The sequence below is a fragment of the Rhinolophus ferrumequinum genome, chromosome 18, assembly GCF_004115265.2.
Source record: "Rhinolophus ferrumequinum isolate MPI-CBG mRhiFer1 chromosome 18, mRhiFer1_v1.p, whole genome shotgun sequence".
Lineage (NCBI taxonomy): Eukaryota > Metazoa > Chordata > Mammalia > Chiroptera > Rhinolophidae > Rhinolophus > Rhinolophus ferrumequinum.
The window spans coordinates 48132281-48141689 of record NC_046301.1 but is presented as its reverse complement, the minus strand read 5'-3'; the positions used below and the strand labels follow the sequence as shown (position 1 = coordinate 48141689).

General features: G+C 45.1%; 1 pseudogene; it reads right to left on the bottom strand.

Annotated features, from left to right (window-relative positions):
* Positions 1–2190: 2190 nt before the first annotated feature.
* Positions 2191–2768, bottom strand: LOC117038472 (high mobility group protein B3-like; annotated as a pseudogene).
* Positions 2769–9409: the final 6641 nt, after the last annotated feature.

Sequence of the window (9409 nt, the reverse complement as noted above, 5' to 3'; positions counted from 1 at the left end):
GTGAACTCCTTTGTAGCGTGGAATTAGTCACCACAGAATCATCTGTGCAAAATTCAGATTCGTGATTTGGTCTAAGCTAGACCTAGCCGGAGAAGTCAGATAAATTATAGATACCGTTAATAAATTCGAGAGGACACAAGGGCAAAAGAGGAAAGAAAAAATGGCATGTGGATGTGAACCGGATTGACCCTGGGAGATCTTTAAAGCCGTCTCCCCCAGTACGGAATCGTGGCGGGGATCCGCCCGCCGGTGGTTGTCGTTTAATTAAACATGCTACTGAGGATAGGAAATCAGTTTCTGCCCAATTATAAAGTAAACGAACGAAAGGACAAAACAGAATAACTTGGAGAATGTTTCGGGAGTTGAGGCAAAAGGCTATAAACCAACAAAAGAGGCAGCCACAACTACTTTCTTGCCCCGCCTGCCCACGTTGCCCTGACAACCGCGCCGGCGTCTGGGCAGGGCCTCAGGTGCATAGCCAGCTTCACATAGCACCCCCCACTCCCTACCCCGTACCCCCTACACCCCACAACGCGGGCGTGTCTCGCACATGCGCTTCGGGATGGCGTTATGGAACCCTAAACCCCCGGCTTGGCTGCTCGGGGTCGTAGGATCAGAGGGGCCCCAGTGGGATAAGAAGCTTATCTGAGCGCCCCTGGAGAAGTCCCCCGATTTCCAGCTCCTCCCTGCAAAGCTGTGAGACTGTGGTGCATTTCCGTGGCCTCCTATCCTCAGTTTCCCCATTTGTGGGGTTCACAGTCCTACCTCAGAGACAGGAAAAGATTCAGAAAACAGCACAGTGTGAACTCTGGTGGGTGCTCAGGAGGCTTTGTGGTGGTAGTAGTGGGGGTGAAGGGGCCCTCTCAGCAGCCGAGGAGATGGGTGTTATTGCCCTCCCCATTTTACAGGGAAGGACACTGAGGCTCAGAAAAGTTAAGTGATCTGCCCAAGGGACTCAGCTAGTGCCTAGCAGGATGGGGGTAGGTGCCCACCCTGGGGTAACCCTCACTGGAGAATCTGGGGGTGAGGTGAGACTGTGCCTTGACAGGAGTGAGTGGGTTGCATTTAAATGTTGGGAGTGGGGGGAAATAAATAAAATGAATGAATGAATGTTAGGAGTGGGGAAAGGAAATGAGGGCAAGAAATAGCAACCCAGAATGCCCTAATACCATCCGCAGGCAGGCATACCTCGGAGATAATGCAGGTTCTGTTCCAGACTATTGCAATAAAGCTAACATCGTCATAAAACGAGTCACATGAATTTTTTGGTTTCCCAGTGCATATAAAAGTTATGTTTACATTATAGTGTGGTCTATTAAGTGTGCAGTAGCATTATGCCTAAAAGAGAAGTATATATCTTAATTTAAAAACACTTTATTGCTGAACAATGCTAACCATCATCCTAGCTTTCCGTGAGTGGTAATCCATTTGCTAGCGGCGGGCCTTGTCTTGATTATTGACGGCTGCTGACTGATCACAGGTCACCATAACAAGTATAATAATAATGAAAAAATTTGAAATATTGCAAAAATTACCAGAATGTGTTACAGAGACATGAAATGAGCAAATGCTGTTGGAAAATGGCACCAATAGACTGGCTTGCCGCAGGGTGGCCACAAACTTTCAATTTGTAAAAAACTCAGTATCTGCAAAGCACAATCAAGTGAAACACAATGAAACGTGTGCCGGCATGAACAGGATGGGAACAGTGTTGGATTTAGGAGCCCAAAGAATTTTTTAAATTTCTTTTTTTGAAACAATGTCTTTGAGAACAAATTCTTTACCCACTTGGCATTTCCCCCATGGTCAAGACGGCCCAATAGCTCCCAGTCTGAGCTCCCATTTTGGTTTCTGCCTCTAGCGCCAGGTGTCTCAAACTTGGCACGACTGGCTTTGGGGGCCGGATCATTCTTTGTGGTTCGGGGCTGTCCTGTGCACTGTGAGATGTTTATGTTTAGCAGCATATGTAGCTTCTACTTACTAGATGCCAAGAACATACCTCCTCCCCCAGTTGTCACCACCAAAAATGTCTCCAGATATTGCCACCTGTCCCTTAGGAGGCAAGATGGCTCCAGTGGAGAACCACAGAACTAGAGCCAAAAATTAAGAGATAAATCTATTAATTTTCGCTAAATAGATTTTGAATTTTTTTTTATATAGATAAATAGTTTTTTTATTCATCTTCTTCCTCCCTTCTTCCTCTTTGTCTTCTTCATGTTCCTCTTCCACTTTTTTCTGGGCAACTTTAGTGGGACGCTTTGTGCCATCAAACTTTCCTTTAGCCTTATAATCCACAACATCCTTCTCATACTTCTTCAGCTTTGCCGCCTTATTGTTGTAAGACTGCTTTTCACTGTCATTAAAGTTATTCCACATCTCGCCTAGCTTCTTTGCCACATCTCGGATAGAGATGCCAGTGTTTGTGGATTTGATCTTGGGGCAGAATTCTGAACAGAATAGGAAGAATCCAGACAGCGGACTTTTGGGGGCATTAGAGGCCTCTTCTTGCCTCCCTTAGCTGGTCCATAATCCTTCACTTCCCAACCGATACGATAAAGATAGCGTACTTTATCTGCCTTTGGCGTTTCATCAAATTTAGACTTCTCTTTCCCAGGCATTGTCTTCCACCTCTCAGAGCACTTCTTGGAAAATTCTGCAAAATTCCCAGGAACCTCTGGGTTTTTCTTCTTATGTCTTCTGCACGTCTGCACAAAGAACGCATCAGCAGACATGTTGCCCTTAGGCTTCTTGTGGTAACCTTTAGACATCTGGACTGTATTGTTCGCTAGTCCGGGCAGCGCAGTGCTCCCCAGCACCGCACTGGCGGCCTCCACGACAGCCGCCGCCATTTTGAATTCTTTAGCCACGGTCTATGCCAGAAAGTATATACTATATTAAGTATCTCACTGTGGAGATTCTTAAAATAGGCAGGTTATATGGAAACTGCTTGACCCGATTGGATTATCTGAAACACAATGAACATTTGTAATGGGCAGTTCGACTGAGTGAAACAAACATTAGCCAAGAATCAGGAGACCTGGGTTCTGTTCCCAGTTCTGCCATTGCGAGCTCTGTGACCTTGTTACTTAACCTCTCTGGACTCCTTTTCCCCTCCATCAAATGAGGATGTTGTGATTTCCAAGGACCTGGAAATACTCAGTTGCTGACAAAATCCCTCCAAACCCTTGTCCCCACTAAAGTTACTTTAAGATGCCCAGCTTCCCTCCCTGTGCCCCTTCACTTCACCTCCAAATGTCTTTTGTTACATCTCTCAGCCTCCCAGCCTGGTCCCTTAAATACATCTTTCAGAGTCAGTTCTTCCACGCTGTTACCCCTCAGACAAACTCATTATTATTCCAGATTCTAACAAGTAAATTATGGTGGTGTTTAACACAGCCATGGCAGGAGCCTCTTGGTGGAAATTATGGTATTTAAGCATAAGACACCCTGGTATTTGCATGAGGAAAAATAAAATAAAATTTTAAACTGGCCTTTTAAAATGCTTCATGATGTGCTGCTTAAATTATAGGAATGTCCCAAGCATCCACATAAATTATTCTGACCTGCTAGCATTCATACAAAACAAAACAAAACAAAAAAAAGCCATCAAGTATCCCTTTAATTAATTCTCTTCAGCACCCACCTGCCTTCGCACGTATTCTGCAGTTGTCAGATTGGGGTAATGGGTCAGAAGATTCTATGTCCTGCCAGGAAATGGTATCCTGCTTGTAGAGAATGGACTATCCAGGATGAACCAAACTGAACCCATTAGAACATAAGCTCAGAAGAGCAAAGGCTGCCTGTTTTGTTTATCGCTGCATCCCCAGCTCTTAGAACAATGCTAGACACCTCGCAGCACTCAATAAATAGGTGTCAAATAAATGAATGAACAAGGGGTACCTGGCATATTTGGATAAATAAGAAATAAAGTCGATCTAAATACTTTGCATGATGTTTAAGATGATGTTCCAACTTTCTAGAATGTATTAGACATTTTTCTTTCTTTTCCCCCTTCCCTTCATTTCACACCTTTTTCTGTTGGTTCACCTCACCAGTTCTCTTCACCTAACAAAGTGTCTTCTCCCTCTTCTTGAGGGGGCTCTGAGCAAGCAGCATCTTTCTGGAGAGTGCCCCTGGTGGCCGGAGAAGGAATTTATTACATAGGGTCCACGTGGGGGTCGGGGTGGGACAGTTCTGTGGTCCCTAAACCTGATGCCTGTGCACCCCGTCCCCATTGTGTTGCACCGTGGTCTTATTCCAGAAGCTTGTTCCATATGCTTGTGGTTTGCTGTCTGGAAAATCACCATAATGCAGGTGAGTCAGAACAGTTAAACGCAATGAAGAAACGTCACTTGGAAATGGAACTTCATGCTGAGGCTTTCTGTTCCTGGAGGGTCCGAGTTCTGTTTCTTTGATCTCCATGTTTTTATTAGAATCCAAGCAACAGAAGGAGAGACTTCCTCTTAAAAATTGCCAATAGTACTGATTTCCTTTGGACAACACACTCCTTAAGGAGAAGAACCTTCTGTAGTAAAACTCTGAGAGTGGTAGGGGAAGGAGCATTCTACTCCATTCGTTTCGAATTTCAATTGTCTATATTTAAACTAACTCCAAAATATTTTTTTAAATATTTTAATTTATCCGAATCATGGTCTTAAGAGTGATATTCTAGACATGATTCTTTTCTTTGGTGCCATTTCTCCCACAGACAATGTTCTATCATGAATTGATGTAGTGATTCAAACTTGGTGTCATTTATGCAGAAGACCAAAAGTTAGAAGTACTGCTCTTTTCATTTCAACTTTGATAAACATCAATTAATTTATACAGTGGGAAGGAAAAAGCCTATTTGCTAAGCTAAAGACTTCTGATTTGACAATCGTGGAATCTAGATTAAAATACTAATTATCATGCTAAGTACCCTTCCCAAAGTCACCCCATGAGACCTCCTCTGCCACTCCAAATTTAAAGTATCATTATCTCCCACTTGGGGTGATGAAATTGAGTCATACAGTAGTTAACAACTTGCCCCAGGTCACAAAACTAGGAAGTGATTGGGGTCCAAGTTCAAACCTCTGCATCTGAAATTAAGAATTTTGTAACAACTAGTAAGCAGATGACCAAGGTTCAAACACAGGACCTCCCTGCACCCTGGCCACAGCGCCTTTGTAGCTGCTTTTATTGGGAGGAGTCAGACTTACAGTTGCTCTAAGGTAAAGATTTCATCTTCTCAATCCCTTAGATCAGGGCTCAGTAAACTGTCCGGCCCACTGCCTGATTTTCTTCTGGAAATACAGTTTTAGTTTGCACACAGCCACATCCGTTCATTTACATAATGTCTATGGCTGCTTTCATTCACCGTCAGAGCTGAGGAGTTGTGCAGAGCCATCTGGACCACAAGTGTGAAATATGTACTATTTGGCCCTCTACAGAAAGCTTGCCAACCCTGCGTTAGACTCCAAGGCTTCCGGCCAGAACCAAAGCATGTGGTAGCCCAAAGGCTTGCCAACCTGCCTGTGACTATTGCAGGACCCTTGCACTTGTCGTCCCCATGTCCTTCTGATTCATCTGGTAGGGGGACATCAGAGAGCCATGAAATAGACTCATGTGTTTGGGGCGTTTAGTGGTGAATAAAGGATCACGGCAACAGAGCCAGCAAGAGAACAGGAAATGCCTTCCTTATGCAGTCTGTGTTGGCACCATCGTGCATTCTTGGCCTCCTCCCCCCAGCCAGAAGCATAAATGCTTTGAGTTATTACACTTCAAAAGCTTTTAGAAAACCAGAAATGCTAGGGGTGTCTCTATTTCTCTGGTTCCTTGCTTTCTTCCCAAACTTCAAGAACAGTAGGCTCCAAGAGATACTCAGACCAGGTTCACTAGAATAGCAAGCAGCAAAGCCAAGAATAGAAGCCGATTGCTCCCCAGAATCCAGCTTTCCTAAATGCATAAAGACACAGGCCCCTTTTTAAGTCTTTGAACTTGCTACAATAAAAGCAGTGCCTAAGTTAAGTATGTTATTATTCCTATTGTTTGGAGGTAATACACAGATGGCATTGAGCTATTCAAGGTAGAGACTGGTTCTCCTCCGCGTTCTCTTCCTGTTACAGAGCCAAAAAGCACGCTGGGGCCTCAAGATTTCAAGGTGCCTTTCCACGACTGGGTAGGGAGGGGCCCTTTCTCCTTTAATCCAGCTCTATCTTCTTCTTCTTTGGAGACATAGGCCAAATAAGTAGCTCTCACTACCTTGCATGGACTCAAAGCCCTTAGTTTCACCACCCTCCTCATGCCACACATGGAACGCGTATTTCTAAATAGATGTTCCTTTTGAAGATTTTGTTTCCCCAAAAGACTTTAGCTGCAGAATAAGCCAGATACAGCCACTTATGAGTGGAGGTATGTCACTGAACTTGCTAGCTTTCCTTCTCCCTCCCCTGGAATTGCAGGATCATGGCAAAGTCACCAGGGCTCCCCAGGTGTGCTGTGTGCTCAGGGCCTGGCTACTGGAGGAGGCCCATGAAGGACCTGGAGAACTGCCTTGATGCCCTGGCCCTGGCCCTATCCTCTCTGCCTTCGGGCTTACACCCAGAAGAGGATTTTCTAGCTGTTGTATATCTGAGAAACCCAAGTATTGTCCTGATCACACTGAGATCTTACAGAGGCAATTATAAATCTATAATTGAGTTTTCTGTTTTGCCTACAGTTAATTTGAAAACACATCAAGTAGGTTTCTTTCATTATATGTTGATTTATAGCCTGGGAAAGAAACTATATTAGATGTATCTATTACTGTGTAACAAATTATGACAAACTAAGTAGTTTAAAACAACATACATTTATCTCACAGTTTCTATGGGTCAGGAGTCTGGGTGCAGCTTAACTGGGTCCTCTGCAGGGCTGTAATCAAGGTGTGGGTCAGGGCTGGGTCTCACCTGAGGCTCGACTGGGGAAGGGTCTGCTTCCAAGTTCATGTGGTTATCAGCAGAATTTCCCTTCATTGCAGCCTGCCAGACCAAGGGCCTCACTTCTTCACGGGCTGTTGGCTGGGGACTGCCCTCACGTACTTGCCTCATGGTCCTCTCCACAGGACAAGCTCACAACATGGCAGCTGGCTTCATCATAGCCAGCATGAAAGAGAGTCCCCTAGCAAGACAGACACTACAATCTTATGTAATGTATTTATATACATATAATCAAGTATATGCCATCACTTGATCATTTCCTGCTAATTAGAATTGAGTCACTGGGCCCACACTCGGGGGAGAGGATTACACATGGTGTACACACGAGGAGGCAGGTATCTGGGGCACCACAGAATCTATCTACTACAGAAACTCTCTTCTCTGGCAGGAAAAAGAAATTAGCAATTGGATTTCTTTCCTAACATCTCACTGTCCTTGCCCTTTGCTCTCTCAAAAGGATGACAAAGAGTTTGGGTTGCCTGAACATCATCACCCACCTCTCCTTTCTTTGCTCCAACACAACAGTTGACTTAACCAGTTTCCCATAACCGTACACAGGACCACTCTCATAGTCAAGTATTTTTTGGTTGTAAGAAAGAGAAACTTGTTCAAACTAGCTTAGTCGAAGGAAGAGAGTTTATTATAGGAATATCTCAAGGGACCTAACAACTGGAAGGCCTCCAGAGATAAAGACAGTCTCTCTCTCTCTCTCTCTCTCTCTCTCTCTCTCTCTCTCTCTCTCTCTCTCTCTCCACATGGTTGCTTATCTCTGCTTTTCACTGCATATAGCTAAAGATGGCTTCCCCTACGTCCTAAGTTCCAGGTTTTCACGTCAGGCCATAAGCAGATTCCCTTGCATATCTGGATGCCAATTCTAACTTCCCAGGAGCAAACCCGATTGGCCCAGCTTGGGTTAAATCTACATCCCTCACCAAACAGCTGTGGCAGAGGATGGGCTGGCTTAGTACAAATGCTGCAGTGCCCTCTTGGAGGTTAGATGTTCTCACACAAAGAGAGGGGTAGGGGCTAGGCAGGCACCCCAGACAGTTTGGATCACAGCCACAGATCAAATATAAAATGTCTAACTTGCTTTCTGAGCTGTGGATGGTGATTGGAGGGATGAAACCAGAGTTAGGCTTAAACTGCAGGCTCTCAGAGGTGGGAAGGAGCTGAAGGGCTGGCTTGTGGAAGAGTAGTAGGCCCTCTGTGGCCCTTGAAGACAGGAGTAGTAGCAGTGGGTGCCAATAGCAGGGAAGTGGGTTTCAGCTTTATGTAAAGAACTTCCTGATACTTAAAGCCTACCTCCTCTTCTGTCATTGTCTTGTTCCAAAACTGCACCATGGGGGGCAGCCGGTTAGCTCAGTTGGTCAGAGCATGATGCTCTTAACAACAAGGTTGCCGGCTGGATCCCTACATGGGCCACTGTGAGCTGCACCCTCCACAACTAGATTGAAACAACTACTTGACTTGGAGCTGATTGGTCCTGGAAAAACACACTTAAAATAAATAAAAGTTTAAAAAAAAAAAAAAAAAAAAAGCTGCACCATGATCCCTGAATGCCCTTTCCAGCCCACAGCTTTCTTATTCAAAGTGTTTTACAAATACGTTTGTAGGCATTTATTGCATTCGTTTACATGGGCAGAGCTGAGATCTCGCACTTTACAGATGAGCAAACAGAGGGGAGGTGACTTGGTCAGGGCCCCCAGAGCTAGAACACAAGTCCCTTCTTGCCACCCTGCCCAGGCTGGCTAATTGCCCTCCTTTCCCTAAGTTGGTTCCCTGAGCCCCACAGGAACTGGCCAGCATTTGGCATCATTATAGAACCGTTTCTTCATATCTCAGGCTGTTTCTCACCTGTCCTGTGTGTGAGAAGAGTGAGGTTCTACGCATCTCTTGAAAGCCAAGGGTTCTTACACTTCCCCTCCCCAAAATATCATTCACAGGTGGCGTTTTATGGCTTTTCAGTCACTATCTGTTCACTCAGGTGCAAGACGAGGACTCAAGCAAAATCCAGCTGTTGCAAGCAAGATTACTGGAGCTGAATGCAGTATCTTGTTCTTCAGGACCTGTGAGCATGCCTCTGCCCTTCCCCCCTTCCTTTGCCTTGCTCCTCCTAATCCAGCCCAAGGGTCACCCTTATAGGGATCTCACTGACTCTCACTCCTGCCCACTCCTGAACACCCCACCCTTGTTAAAGATTCCTCTAGGTGCCCACCACAACCCTTATAATTAATGCATACAACCCAAAGCAGTATAGCTCAGAGGTTAAGAGAACAGGTTAACGTAGTGTCAACAGATGGTGGTCAAATCCTCCAGCCCTCACTAGCTGTGTGACCTTGGGCCAGTTACTTAACTTCTCTGGGCTTGTTTCTTCACCTGCAAAATGGGAATGTTAGCGTATCCATCTCTTAGGAGCAGTGTTCCCTGAGATAACACATGTAAGTGACTAG